The following is a 15,429-nucleotide window of genomic DNA, read 5'->3' as shown; positions in this document are numbered from 1 at the left end:
GCGTTAAATAATAAATATGAGTGAAGATACAAAGCTTGTTATCACAAGAAAAATTCTGCACAAGTATGCTCAAATATCTACCTTACAAGCCCGCTATTAGCCAACACTTTGCCACTTTCCACTACCTGTCAAGCCCCTATTTCTTTGCACAATTCCTAGGATGAATATCCCATATTTAAAGGGAATTCATGCTTCCAAAACTACACAATCCAAACATAGGTCCTTCTCTGATTGCATGCATGATATTTACAACTCAATAAATCATACAATTGATAGTACATTGTCCCTGCACTCTAGTCTCAACTGGGCCTTTCTCTGACCTGACATGCATGAGTTTCTCATGAGGGAATCTTTAATTAACTGGACTAACACTTGTGGATGAATTAGTGCATCAACTGACTGTTGGTCCTCTATTAGTTCCACAAATAGTTAGAACTAATTTAACTAACCATAACTCAGTAAACTAAGTTATCTAATTACAACACAATTTAAACTCATATTGGACCCCTAAAATTTAGGGAGAAAATATACATGACTACAAAAAGACTTCCAACTTGAAATTCCTAAGAAAATTACATTAATTAAACTTAATTAAATATTTACAAGTTGCTATGAGAATACAATTCTATTTTAATTCTCAGTTTAATTCATGGACAAATTAAACTGGAATTTCTTGTCTCCATTTCTCAACACTCCATCTCAACAAGAAAGGGATTATCAGCTACCCTAATCTTGTCTCTGTGAAACTCAAATTTACATCTTGACAATGCCTTTGACAAAACGTCAACATCTTGATCCTCCATGGGAATGTACTGTAACAACATGTCAATACACAATCTCAGAGATGATGATATCAGATATCAATGTGCTTGGACCTATCATTAAAAACTGGATTTTCAAAGAGTTTGATACAACTCTGGTTATCACAGTAAATCACTTTTGGATCCATCTGTTGATGAAATAGACCAACTAGGATCTTCCTCATCCAGATTTCCTCACATGTTGTTTGACTTGCAACCAAGTACTCTGTCTTTACTGAACTGACTGTAACCGATCTTTGTGTCCTGCTGTGACAAGAAAGTTCCGCTGACTCTTTACCTCACAAGACCAATCTGCATGCCTGAAGCCTTGAATCTTCACTCCCTCTCTCTGTCTATACCATAATCCATACTAAGTAGTGCCCCTCAGTTATCTCAATGTATGCTTTGTCACCTTCCAATACATCTTGGTAGGCCTAACCATTGCTTGATTAAGATGGGTAACTAAATAGCATAAATATGGGTGTGTATTTGTTATGAAACCAGCTCAAGAAAAGATAGAAAAGATAGATCAACGCCTTAGAATTCAGCCTCTTCGAGGGGGAAACCTCCTTTACATTACATAAATGAACAATTCCTGGATGATACAAATGACAAAACCTCCTTTCTATATATAGGAGTCTAAGGAGTCACAATATAATCCAGCCGACCTAACAATAATAATATAAAGCCACAAAAATAACAATAGAGGGATTCTATGGGGCACAAAAATAATAATATGGGGGTAATAGGGGCACAACAATATAAATAAGGGGTATAACTACAATAGTAATGGGGTAATCACTAGTATTATAGGGACCCAACATGCCCCTCTCCTTCAAAAAAGTGTTGTCCTCAACGCTTGAGTAGTTCTGGATACTTCTGCATAAAATTCTCATCCTCCCATGTGGAATCTTCAGCGGATAAGTTCTTCCACTTGATAAGATACTCTGAAATTGATCGATTTCGTAGCTGTCGAGTTCTTGTTTCTGTGACTGCTTCCGGTTCCAATATAATTTTTCCTTCCTCGTCAAGTTCTGGCAATATTGTTTGAACTGGGAGCTTGTCGCCTATAACCTTCTTTAAACATGAAACATGGAAAACTGGGTGCAATCGAGAAGCTGCAGGAAGCTCCAATTTGTATGCCATAGTACCAATCTTTTCCAACACCTTGTACGGACCATAATACTTTGGTGATAATTTATTATCCTTCTTAGCTTGCTTTAGGGACATTTGCTTATATGGTTGTAGCCGTAGGAATACCCAATCACCTACATCAAAACTTCTTTCACTGCGATGTTGATCTGCCTGTTGTTTCATTCTATTTTGTGCCAACACGAGGTTATCCTTTAAGAGTTGGAGGACTTGTTGTTGATGTTCGATGTGATGTTCCACTGCTTGAACCTTAGAATTTTCTCTTAAATATGATGTGATTGATGGTGGTTGATACCCATAAAGTGCCATAAATGGGGTCATTTTTGTTGCTGTATGGAAGGAAGTGTTATACCACCATTCAGCCAGAGGCAACCATTTGACCCATTGTGTCTGTTTATCAGATACAAAGCAACGAAGATATCCTTCCAAACATTTTTTACTATCTCAGTTTGCCCATCAGATTGAGGATGATAAGATGAGCTATGAGCTAACTGAGTACCAGACAAGAAAATAATTTTGTCCAAAAATTTCCAGTGAAAATGGGATCTCTGTCACTTACAATAATCTTTGGGTTTCCATGTAGCTTTTGAACTGTTTCCATAAATGCAGTAGAAACTGTACTGGCTTTAAATGGATGTGATAATGCACAAAAGTGTGCATACTTGGTAAGTCTGTCAACTACCACCATGATGACACTCTTTCCCTCAGACTTGGGTAAACCTGTGATAAAATCCATTGAAACCTCCTCCCAACGTTGGCTTGGAATGGATAAAGGTTGTAATAGACCTGGTGTCTTAATTGTTTCAACTTTATTTTGTTGGCAAACCAAACATTCGCCACAAACTTTTGAATATCTGATTTAAGGCCATCCCAAAAAAATTCCTTCTTAACCCTGTGGTAAGTTTTTAAAAATCCTGAGTGCCCTCCTAAGGGAGAAGTGTGCAATTCCATAAGAATCTTTTGTTTTAGCTGGGAATTCTTACAGAGGTATAAGCGATCTTTGTACCATAACGAATCATTTTTCCAGCTAAATGTATCAGAAGTACTGGAATCTTGTTGTAGCTTTCGAATAAGTGCCCACACTTCTTCGTCATTCTTCCATTCCTCCTTTGCTTCGTTTATCCAATCTGGTTGGATAATAGAAATGGCACACAACAATGCTTCCATATCCTCATCCTTTCTTGAGAGTGCATCTGCCACCACATTTTGCTTCCCTTTTTTGTAGATGATTTCAAAGTCATAACCCAACATCTTTGTGACCCACTTTTGTTGCTCTTCAGAGGATAATCTTTGTTCTAAAAAGTATTTAAGGCTATCATGATCCGTTTTTACCTTGAAGTGTCTTCCCATTAGGTAGGGTCGCCATTTCTTAAGTGCATGGAGTATTGCCAACATTTCCTTCTCATAAATAGCTTTGCTTAAAAACTTTCCCTTGATTGGACGACTTTCAAAAGCAATGGGTCTTTCATCTTGCATTAGAACAGCACCAATTCCATTTCCTGAAGCATCACATTCCACAATAAAGGTTTTTGTGAAGTCCGGTGTAGCTAAGACCGGTGCTTGGCACATTGCCTCTTTAAGATGTTTAAAGGCCTTTGTTGCTTCCGGAGTCCATGAAAATGAATCTTTCTTCAATAATGTTGTTAGAGGTGCTGCTATTCTCCCATAATTCTTAACAAACTTGCGATAATACCCTGTCAACCCAAGAAATCCTCGCAGATGCTTTATGGATGTGGGGATTTTCCATTCCTTAATGGCTTTAATTTTGCTAGGGTCTACCTTAACTCCTTCATGAGATACAATATGACCCAAATATTCCACCTCCTGGACTCCAAAGAAACATTTGGATCTTTTTGCATATAATTGTTTCTCCTCCAATAGTTGTAGCACCTTGTCAACATGTTCAACATGATCCTTCCAAGACTTGCTGTAGATTAGTATATCATCAAAAAATACTAACACAAATTTTCTAAGGAATGGTTTGAAAATTGAATTCATCAAACCTTGAAATGTTGAAGGTGCATTGGTAAGGCCAAAAGGCATGACCAAAAATTCATAATGACCCTCATGAGTTCTAAATGCCGTTTTCGGAATGTCTTCAATCTTCATTCTGATTTGATGATATCCCGAACGAAGATCCAACTTGGTGAAGTAAATTGATCCATGCAATTCATCCAGTAATTCATCAATGACAGGAATGGGGAACTTATCTTTAATAGTGAGCTTGTTGAGCTCCCTATAATCTGGACACATGCGCCATGATCCATCCTTCTTGTGCACCAATACTACTGGAGCTGAGAAAGAACTTTGACTTGGTTGAATTATACCAGCCTCTAGCATTTCTGCAACCATACGTTCAATTTCACTTTTTTGGACATATGGATATCTGTACGGCCTGATGTTTGGAGGAACACTTCCTGGAATCAGATGAATAGCATGATCATGATCACGCATAGGTGGGAGACCTTTGGGAGTCTCAAATACCTTGGAATGATTGTCCAGGACTTTTTGGAGATCTGGAGAAATAGATGATTCCAATGTGGAAACATCTAGCGAACATAATTGTGCAATTACACCTCTTTGCTCCTTTTTTAGAAGCTTTGTCATGCCATTAGAGCTGATTATCTTTCCTGGTTTCCCTGCAATACCCCTTAATTCAACTTCCTTTCCTTCCACAGAAAATTTCATGAAAAGTTCTTGAAAATTAAAAGCTATTGTACCCAAGGATTGTAGCCATTGGACTCCTAGTACAACATCAGCACCTCCCATTGGAATGGAAAGCATTGGGCTAGTCAATACATATTCTCCCATGGATAGCTTGATATTATGGCACTTTCCAGAACAATTTATTGTTCCTCCATTTGCAATCATCACTTGACACTCTGGTGCTGGATATAGGAAGCAATTCAATTCTTTTGCTACCCTACAATGAATAAAATTGTGGGTGCTTCCTGAATCAATCAACACTATTACCTTTTTCTTCTTGATTTGTCCTTCTATCTTGATGGTTTGAGGAGTGGTAATTCCCGCCAATGCATTACAAGATATGGTCGGATTTATTTGTTCTTCATCTAGGCTTTGTTCCTGGAATATATTCTCTTCTTTTGACCTTTCTTGCTCCTTTTCTTCTTCCTCTTCACAATCTATGTAGAATAATTTCTTCTCAGCACACTTATGACCTTTTGTGTATTTGCTATCACAATTGTAACAAAGCCCTTTTGCTCTTTTTTCTTCCAATTGTTGTGGTGTCAACCTTGTAGGTTGTGGAAGACTATGGGCAACAACACTTCCGTCTTTATAGTTGTGAATGGTATGCTTCCTAGTTGCCATAATTTTGCTTTCCATTTTTCTTGCTAACCTGAATGCCTTCTCTAATGAATCAGGTTCCCAAAGGCGCACATCATGTTGGATATTATCCTTTAAAGACCCTATGAACACATCAATCCTATGCTCCTCTGGAATATCTTTTACCCTTATGTTCAATTTTTGGAACTCCTCAATGTGCTCCATTATTGAACCCTTTTGTTTGAGACTTATCAATTGGCTAAAAAAAGTGTTGCTTTTTGTATCCTCATAATGTGCTATCAATTCTTCCGTAAAAATTGCCCAAGTGATAAATTGTTTACGAGAACAAAGCCATTGATACCATACAAACTGATTTGGTTCCAAATATAAAGTTTCCATACGTACCTTTTGTGTGTTTTGCACATTATTGAGATCGAAGAATTGCTCCATCTGTAATATCCATGTGGCGGGATCCTTGCCATCAAACTTCCTCATATCGATTTTTGGAATATGGTGATTCTTCGATCCAACATTAGCGTCTATGGAATCATGATTAACATTTCTTTTGTTCTCATCATGAGTTTCCTTTACTACCTTTTCACCATTAGTAAGTATTTCTTGTAGAAAATTAGTCAAATCTGTCTTCAAATCTGCCATGCCTGTCTTCAAATTTGTGTTCAAATCTATCTTCAAATTGTCCATATTAGCTTCCATGCCATTCATCTTAGCTTCCACGCCATTTATCTTAGCTTCCACGCCATTTATCTTAGCATCTGTTAACTTTTGTGAGCGTGACATTTGTTGCACTTGTTCTTGTAATTTTGATATATCATGTAGCATTTCTTCCTCTTCTTCATGAGTCATGCTAGAGCTTTCAGGTTCCTTACTAGGTGTTTGCATTTTCTTTCCTCGGGGCATCAGTTACCAATAATAATGCTCTACTATGCCCTTTGAATTCCTTCACAATAAATTTTCAAACCAAGCTTAAGCAAAATTTTAAAAAATCTACACACCTTTTTTCACTTTGTAGGAGCTCGATATTGCCTTTGATGTATCTCTGTACTTTCCGGTCATCTAGTTTGAACTTGTGACCTGTAGTATCTCTCTGTGTCCTCTTTCCAATGCCACAAGTCTGACCCAAATTGGATTCTCCAAGGAAGAGTTATGCGAAATCTCCCACAGTGACTTGATTATAGACTATTTCAGTAGAGCTAACTTGTACGACGTGCCGCGAGTCACTGTTTCGACCTTTGGATCTAAAAAACACCCACAAGAAACTACAGTCCGTCCTCTTTCTGTACCTTTTTATGAAATTTCAATCCGATCCTCAGAGAGAAAGTTATGACGATTTTCCCCAGGTCACCTGTTTTGAATGTAATTCAGGAGTCTGCAAAAAGACCAACTTCCTCAGATCATATCTCCGAAAATATTGCGCGAAAAGCTCTAAATATTCAGCGCCAATTCTTCTCAAATGGGTTTTTTTTGCGACTTCTGAAACATCACAGAAAAAAGTTATAGCGAAAATTCCACGATGACCTGTTTGGAGCAGCGAAACCCTAGAATCCAAAGCTCTGATACCAAATGTTATGAAACCAGCTCAAGAAAAGATAGAAAATATAGATCAACTCCTTAGAATTCAGCCTCTTCGAAGGGGAAACCTCCTTTACATTACATAAATGAACAATTCTTGGATGATACAAATGACAAAACCTCCTTTCTATATATAGGAGTCTAAGGAGTCACAATATAATCCAGCCGACCTAACAATAATAATATAAAGCCACAAAAATAACAATAGAGGGATTCTATGGGGCACAAAAATAATAATATGGGGGTAATAGGGGCACAAAAATATAAATAAGGGGTATAACTACAATAGTAATGGGGTAATCACTAGTATTATAGGGACCCAACAGTATTCACCAAGTACATGAGTGAACCCACAAGCTTCTTGTAAATATTAGTTTCAACTACCTCTAGAGTATCTCATTGGCATACTTTCCTTGAGATACAAACAACTCCCCGTCACCCTACCATACTTCCATGCCCATAAAGTAATGCATGAGCCCCAAGTTCTTCGTCTCAAGCTCTCTTGCAAGGTCCTCCTTGCAATATTTTATCAGCTGATCATCACCTGTCAATATGAGATCATATCCATAAAGTACAATGATCAACAATTCACCTTCCACCACTATGTGGTACAGGTTTGCATCTGCTTCACTCTTCGTGAAGCCCAACCCGGTGAAGTCGTTGTCTATCCTAGTGTACCAAGCATGAGGTGCTTGCTTCAGCCCATACAATTCTCTCTTGAGCCGGCACACATGCAACTCATGGTTGAAGGTTCCAAAACCTTCAAGTTGCTCTATGTACACCTATTCCTCAATCGTGCCATTAAGGAAGGTTGTATTTACATCCATCTGATGTATCTTCCACCCATTTGCGCTGATAGTGCCAATATAGATATGATAGACAAGTACCTTGCAAAAAGAAAAATGGTCTCATCACAGTCAATCCCCTCTACCTGTGAAAAGCCATGGGCCACGAATCTAGCCTTATGCTTCTCCACACTACCATCTGCAGCATGATTTACCTTGTAAATCCAATGGGAACTCACCACAGACTTATCCTCTGGTCTCAAGGCCACATCCCAAACACTGTTATGAAATTTGGAGTCATACTCCTCCACCATGGAATTAACCCAAACCAGCTACTGCAGTGCTTCCTCAAAGGAAGATGGCTCTATCACAACACATCCACTCATAAAAACCATGTATCCAGTGTACCAATCAGGTGACCTCCTCTATCTAAGATGTGATGTGGTTTTTTCCACATTCTCTCTAACATTCAACAACAATTTATTTACCTCTCTGGTGCACTTTATTCCATCTCTAGAATACTCTGCATGAGTGGATGTCTCCACTCCTGGATCCTCTACATGTGACTTCTCCACATCAATCTGAGGCTCCTCAACCTTAGGAACTAAAATATCCGCAACCACATGTAGTTGAAGATCCCTCTCAAGGGAAACTCGCATGGCCTTCTCGTCATCGAATCTGACATCTCTGCAAACCACTGTCATCCTGCTGGTAGGAAAGTACACCCAATAGTTGTAAGGTGTATTAGTGTATCCCACAAATATCCCCAACTCTGTTGTCGGCTCACGCTTCTTCCATGCATCTTTGGTCACACGAAAATATAACAATGACCCAAAAATCTTGAAGTGGTCAATACCTAGCCTCTTACCGAAATAAGCCTCCTTTGGTGTCTTCATCCTAAGTATTCGATGTGGGCTACGGTTATGAACATAAATCGTTGTGTTGCATGCCTCAACACACAAGTGTAGTGGGCAACCCTGATCATGCAACATCACCCTCGTTGCCCCTACTATGATTTTGTTCTTCCTCTCGGGCACCCGATTATGCTAAGGGTTATGGGGTGTCATCAACTCCCGTTCAATCCATTCTGTTGCACATACGTTCTTAAACTTGTTTGAGACATACTCACCATCTTTATCATTCAGTAGAGATTTAACCTTCTTGCCTGACTCTTTCTCCACCAATTATTTAAAATCACACAAATTTTTGAAGGTTTTATCCTTTTTCTACATAAAAAATATCCATCATTTTTTAGAAAAGTGATCAACAAATATAACATAATACCTGTGTTTGACTATGGATGTTGTCGAGAATGGTCCACACACATCTGAATGGACTCATTCTAGAATAGCCTCTACTCGACTGTCTCTATCGTGAAAGGAATAACTGGTGTATTTACCCAAAGTACACCCCTTGCATGTATCCACTTGCTCTAACGTACCTTTGGGCAAATCGGTGGAGATATGTTGCATGATATTCAAATCCCCATGATGCAAGTGGCCCAATTGCATGTATCAAAACTCACCAACATCTCAAATCTGCACCATCTCTTCTTTCATGCTCAAATAAGCACAATCCTCTACCCCCATCTTATAGAGATTCTTAACTCGAATCCCTATCTTCTTTACTTGACCCATGGCTATGTGTCAAAGGAACGCCTTTGCTTTCGAGAAGATCACATCATAGCCTCTATCCTTAAGCATGGCAATGGATACCAAGTTCTTCTTCAACCTTGGCACATACATAACATTTTTCAAGGTGAGTGGAGCCCCATGCTCCCTCTGAAAAGTAACCGTGCCCAATCCAGTAGCATTATACCTCCCATCATCACCCATATCGATATGTATCTGGAGATATTTCTCCTCTAGGTCACTGAATAACTCCTTGTCACTAGTCATGTGGAATGAAGCTCCACTGTCTAAGTACCATACACTTCCCATCATTGATGAAACCATGCATGCAATGAGGGAAAATTCCAATTTGAATTGAGAGGCCAAAGCCTCACCTGATGCTCCTCTCAAGGACTTCTTCTTGGACTTCTTGAGTGGACAATTTATAGAAAAAAGGCCCAGCTCATGAAAATGAAGGTACTTAACTTTCATCATGTATTTCATCTTACCTCCATGGCAAGAATCATATTTGGAATGAGAATATTTTCCTTTCCCCTTCTTCACCTTAGTTTCTAAGGTACAATTCTCTTCATCATCAGTCTTTGATGAATAGCCATCCCTAGTGTTCCTCCTTATCTACAACCATAGTTTTTCCCAATCTAGCAGCTTCTCTCGACCATTGACATGGTCATAATAACTATTCCAACTCTTTGGGAGTCCTACAAGAGCAAGACTCAGCATATCATCCTCGACAACCATGATTCCAACACTTCCAAGTTCATCACAACATAGAGTGAACATGGTCAATTATTTTGGAATAGTCTCGCCTCTCTCCATTTTGACGTTTCGAACTTTTTCCTTTAGTGCCAATTTCCTTTGGTCACTATTGTTCTGATACAAGTCTGTCAATTCTTTCCACATAGCATACGGAGTTTCCTTACCATGGAGACACGAGACAATGTGGTGTCAAACTCCCTCAAGGATTATCGGCCTCGCCTTCGCCACACACTTCTTCCATTCATCCAGATTATGTGCATCCAATGCTACTAGCTTAGGAATGTCTTGATCAACAAATTCCTTCAAGTCATTATCATCTAGCCCACCTCCATTCTGTCCCTCCAGGCTATAAAATTCTAGCTACCTTCCAAGGCATACTCGAGCCGCAAACGGTAGAACGCCATTTGTCGATCCTGAAGTATGTATTGCAAATTCAATTTTCACCTGTAAACAAAAACTTAAAACTTCGAAATCTCCTCTAGTATATTGAATTCAACTCTGATACCATGTAGAATTTCTTGTAGATTCACAAGATCATGCAATTTACTAAAGCATGGGACAGGAATCTACTTCTACTTTCAACCAGTGAAAGCCAATAGATCAATGAAAACAATATGAACAATAAGAAGACAAATGAATGGCACATAACACAATAAGTTTTCATCGGGAAATCCACTACTCAAAACCCCGACTATATGTATTACATTAAATCAGAAATATGAGTGAAGATACAAACGTGTTCTCACAAGAACAATTCCACACAAGTATGCTCAACTCTCTACCTCACAAGCCCGCTATTAGACAACACTTAGCCAATTTCCACTATCTTCCAAGCCCCTATTTCCTTGCACAATTCCTAGGATGAATAACTTGTATTTAAATGGAATTCATGCTTCCAAAACTGCACAATCCAAACATAGGTCCTTCTTTGATTGCATGCATGATATTTACAACTCAGTAAATCATACAACTGATAGTACACTATCCTTACACTCTACTTTCAATTTGGTCTTTTTTGAACTGACACACATGAGTTTCTCATGAAGGAATATTCAGTTAACTGGAGTAACACTTGTGGGTGCACCAGTGCACCAACTGACTGCTAGTATTCTATTAGTTCCACAATCAGTTAGAACTAATTTAATTGACCATAAATCAATAAACTAAGTTATCTAATTACAACTCAATTTAAACTCATATTGGACCCCTAAAATTTAGGGAGAAAATATACATGACTACAAAAAGACTTCCAACTTGAAATTCCTAAGAAAATTACATTAATTAAACTTAATTAAATATTCACAAGTTGCTATGAGAATACAATTCTATTTTAATTCTCAGTTTAATTCAAGGACACATTAAACTAGAATTTCTTGTTACCATTTCTCAACACATTTCATTATGACTCAAATACAATTATGAAGATTGAACCTAGTTATATTCTTCAACACTCCCTCTTAACTAGGGATGTATTCATATATGTAAAGTACATGGAAGATCTAAAATCACATGAACCATGAAGATTTTAGGCACTCACGGTGCCACAAACTAGATCCTGACCAGGGAAATTTATCCGAGTGGGACTAAGATGGACTAAAGATTTCATCCTCTTTATGTACCATCAGGATTACTTCCTAACCACCAACCTAGGGAACTAGGTGTGTAAAGCAAGGTTAGATCTCTATGACCAGCGAAACCCTCCCTACTTCGGCAACTAGACATCAACACACAGGTTGGCCAGATGTCCTCCCTGGAATTTTACACATAAGGCCTCAACATATCAAATCTCTCCCGATCAAACAAATTAGTAACATCAAGCATGGTTCCAAAACTTTGAGAGATTTACCTAAACAATCAAAACCCCAATCAGTTACAACCTTTCAAATACATAAGTAAATGCAACCCTTCATGGTCTTCATTCATCTTGATGTTGCTTCACAATTTATTACAGTAGGACTTAGAGGCTTCCTAAATCTTGATAGAATCTTCCTCAATCATACGTCTTCCTTTCCTACTTCACATACAACAACATATTCTACAACCGGATCTTGCTTTCCTTCTTTCAGCATCACCTCAATATTCATTCTCCAATTTCTTCTTCAAGGTATCCATCATGATTATAATATGCCCTACCTCTCAACTTGGGAGATATACTCTTTTCTTTATTTAGGCTCCCTCTTAACTTAGGGAGACAAACTTATTTTCCATAGCATTGGAGAATCTTTCATGGCTTCATGTTTTTATTAAAGTCATCTTCATCATCATCATTCGTATAACTTCCTTCATCATGCTTATCAAGCAAATTTACTAATGAATATCTTCAACATTTTGAAGATTATGTACCTGCACAACTTAAACAACAAGTACAACCAAATACATATCCATAAGCATGAAGTTAACTATATCAGAGTTGTTAAACCCACATGGACAGCACAAGATATATGAAAGATCAAACATGCAATACAATTTTTATTGACAAATGATTTACATTTATAGTACATTATGTGACTCTTGGGTTTCAGATCCCAAGGTCTCTTGGACTGCTTTTGTCCATTCAACTTCCACACTAACCCATTTAGGATTAGGTGTCCAACATTCCCCCCCTTAATCCGAAGGGTTATGTATGAGTCCAAGAAGAGAGCTGTAATACAAAATGTGCAAAAAATGCATGGCACCACTAGGCTGAATGTGCTCTATGAAATGTTGGTATAAAGGGCAGTGGTTTAAGGATGACCACCAACACTGGAACGCTTAGTGCAGTTCCCGGAACTCTTCCAAAACTGGCAAGAAGCTGGAGTCTTCTGCTAGAGGAAGTGTTCTTAATCTGTGATGGTTTAAGGATGACCAACAACTCTGGAATGCTTAATGCAATTCTTGGAACTCTTCCAAAACTGGCAAGAAGCTGGAGTCTTCTGCTAGAGGAAGTGTTATTAATCTGTGATGGTTTAAGGATGACCAACAACTCTGTAATTCCTAGAACTCTTCCAAAACTGGCAAGAAGTTGGAGTCTTCTGCTAGAGGAAGTGTCCCAGATTGCCAACTGAAGGCATGTTCAGGCATCTTTGTCTCTGGCTACAACTCTGAAACTGGTGTGGCAGGTTGTGGCTCAGGCTCGCTTGATGTGACTTTGAAGCTTGTAGATGACCATCATTTCCCCCCCTATCAGGTACAAGGTGAGAAGATGGAGAAAACTCAACTGCAAGACTGTTCAATATTCTGGAACAAGTTCTGACATGTGTTTGGAATATCTTCTTGGCTGTTGATGCCCATTGCCAAGAAGCGATCCATCCAAGATGAATCTTTGTTCTTGCAGGACGTTTGTTTTTGAAGCATCTGTGTGAAGAATGACTGGTTTTATGACAGTGCTTACATGGATGAAGATCAAAACAGTGATCTTTCAGATGGCCAACTCGATCACAGTGTTGGGATTTCACGATCTGTTGTTTTTGTTGTTGCTGTGGAAGAGGGGTAGAATCTGGAACAGCTGGAGGTGAACTGTCATGAAGAGCAGGTGAACTGTCATCAATGAATCCAGCACTCTGAAACTGAATGGGCTTGGCATAGTCTGGAATATGAAAGGACAAGTCCTTGTCATATCCAAGACCAGTTCTGTGCTTGTTGTGGACAAGCTGTTCCCAAGGTCTGATGATGGGCTTGGGAAGTGCAGACTGAGTTTCTGCATCTGCATGTACAATTGCTGCTTTATCGGATACTAAATCTGCTTTATTGACTTGCTTCTGATGGGTTGCAATCTCACTATTCTGAACAGAAACAGGTTCAGAATGATGACTCCACTTGTGTAATTCTTCCTGCTGTAGCTTTGTCTCAAGCTGCAAAAACTCTATCTTTTCTTGTGCATTTTGTATACATTTTTGAATGTCAGCAATAATATCTTTATTGATTATGATTGTGCTGTCAGCAGTGGATACGATTAGAGTTCTCAATAACTCTAATATTCTTTCAAGCTTAGCCATTTTTCTTAGCAGTGGGCAAATAAAGAATGTGAGCAATTATGCAATATCTTCTTCTACAAACAATATCAAGCCTTAATGGTAGGCTTTGGAGCAACCGTTAAGACCATCTTTCAACATATACCACTTAAAAAATATGGCTAAAAATAGTGAGCTTAAACTGTTGAAGAGAAACTCGAAAGATAGATTCCCAATGCAAAATGGTGCATGTAAAGACATAAATAAATACTACCTCAACCTGTTAAAAATTGAATTCATGTCATGTTCATGAGAACCTCAACTGGAGCTAATCCTTCCTCGCCCACAAGGCGCAACTGGTATTTTCAGTGCCTTGTTTTTAATTTCTGTCAATCTACAACACTACCTTCTTGGAGCCAGATGCCATCTGTTCTCAGCTGGGTTCATAAAATATTTCAGGGAACACTTACAAATGAAACAAGCTGTACATGCTTAATGCTGATGACAAGTTCTTTTGTGACAAGTGTTGCAGTTTGCAAGAAGCACAAAAAAGAATGAAAATTAAGATCCCTCTTTGTATTCTTGTTATCCACTTGAAGCGCTTCAAATACATTGAACAACTTGGGTGATAAAAAAACTCTCTTATCGTGTGGTCTTCCCCATGGGGCTGAAGTTATGCAATACAACCGACGATGCACTGGGTTCAGATTCAGAGTATTCACTATTTGCAGTCGTTGTACAAAACAGCAATCATACAACGCTAATAAACTTCATAACATACATCTAAAACTTCGATGCGTAATGGTTGTTATGCAGACAATTCTGAGTGGAATGTTGATGAGCAGGTGGCCAAGGACATACAACTCTTAGATGCCATTGCAGAGAAGCAGGCTCAAATATTTTCTGAAGAATGCAAGCTATTTCCTGCTGATGTGCAAATTCAATCCAGTTTTCCTGTTCCAGATGTCTCAGAGCTGGAAGATACGCTGTCTGAACAGACAAAGAAGTTGTCAAGCTTACAGCAAATTGTTAATGAGTTGGCTTCAAAGCAAAACTACAACAGAGGCAGAAGGACAACTGCGCCTGCAATTAGAAGCCTTCCTTGAAACTGCAAGAGCCTTCAACATAATTTACACAAAGGAAATTCGACCCTGGACTTATATGATGGAGCTTTCAAGATGCAGATTTGATCAAAAAGAGCGAAAAACCCGCTGCTGCTATTTTCCTTTTTTTTCTGTTTCTCGCTTCTGAGAAAATTTGTTAGTGCTATCTATATTCCAAAAACAACGAGGATATGAAATATAACAACAAAAATGTGACGGTCAAAGCACACAGCTTTATATGTTGAGGATACGATGATATTCATCCCAGGTAGAACTTGCAGGTTTATAACTTTAGAGATCCAATGTTCTTCGTATGAAAATAAACAAGAAAATCCTCCAGAGTTAAAGGAATGAATACTCTGGCAAAATGCATTCCCAAACAGAAGTGATCATCACAA

The 15,429-nt window shown here is 38.5% G+C and overlaps 1 pseudogene; it reads left to right on the top strand.

Annotated features, from left to right (window-relative positions):
- The first annotated feature begins 14,701 nt into the window (after positions 1-14,701).
- LOC149223600 (AUGMIN subunit 7 pseudogene) lies at positions 14,702-15,121 on the top strand (annotated as a pseudogene).
- Positions 15,122-15,429: the final 308 nt, after the last annotated feature.

Source organism: Pinus tabuliformis, chromosome Q, assembly GCF_031772625.1.
Source record: "Pinus tabuliformis cultivar Carrire ecotype Pingquan chromosome Q, CPIR1, whole genome shotgun sequence".
NCBI lineage: Eukaryota > Viridiplantae > Streptophyta > Pinopsida > Pinales > Pinaceae > Pinus > Pinus tabuliformis.
The sequence above is the reverse complement of the archived record's forward strand: the minus strand, read 5'-3'. Positions and strand labels throughout refer to the sequence as shown.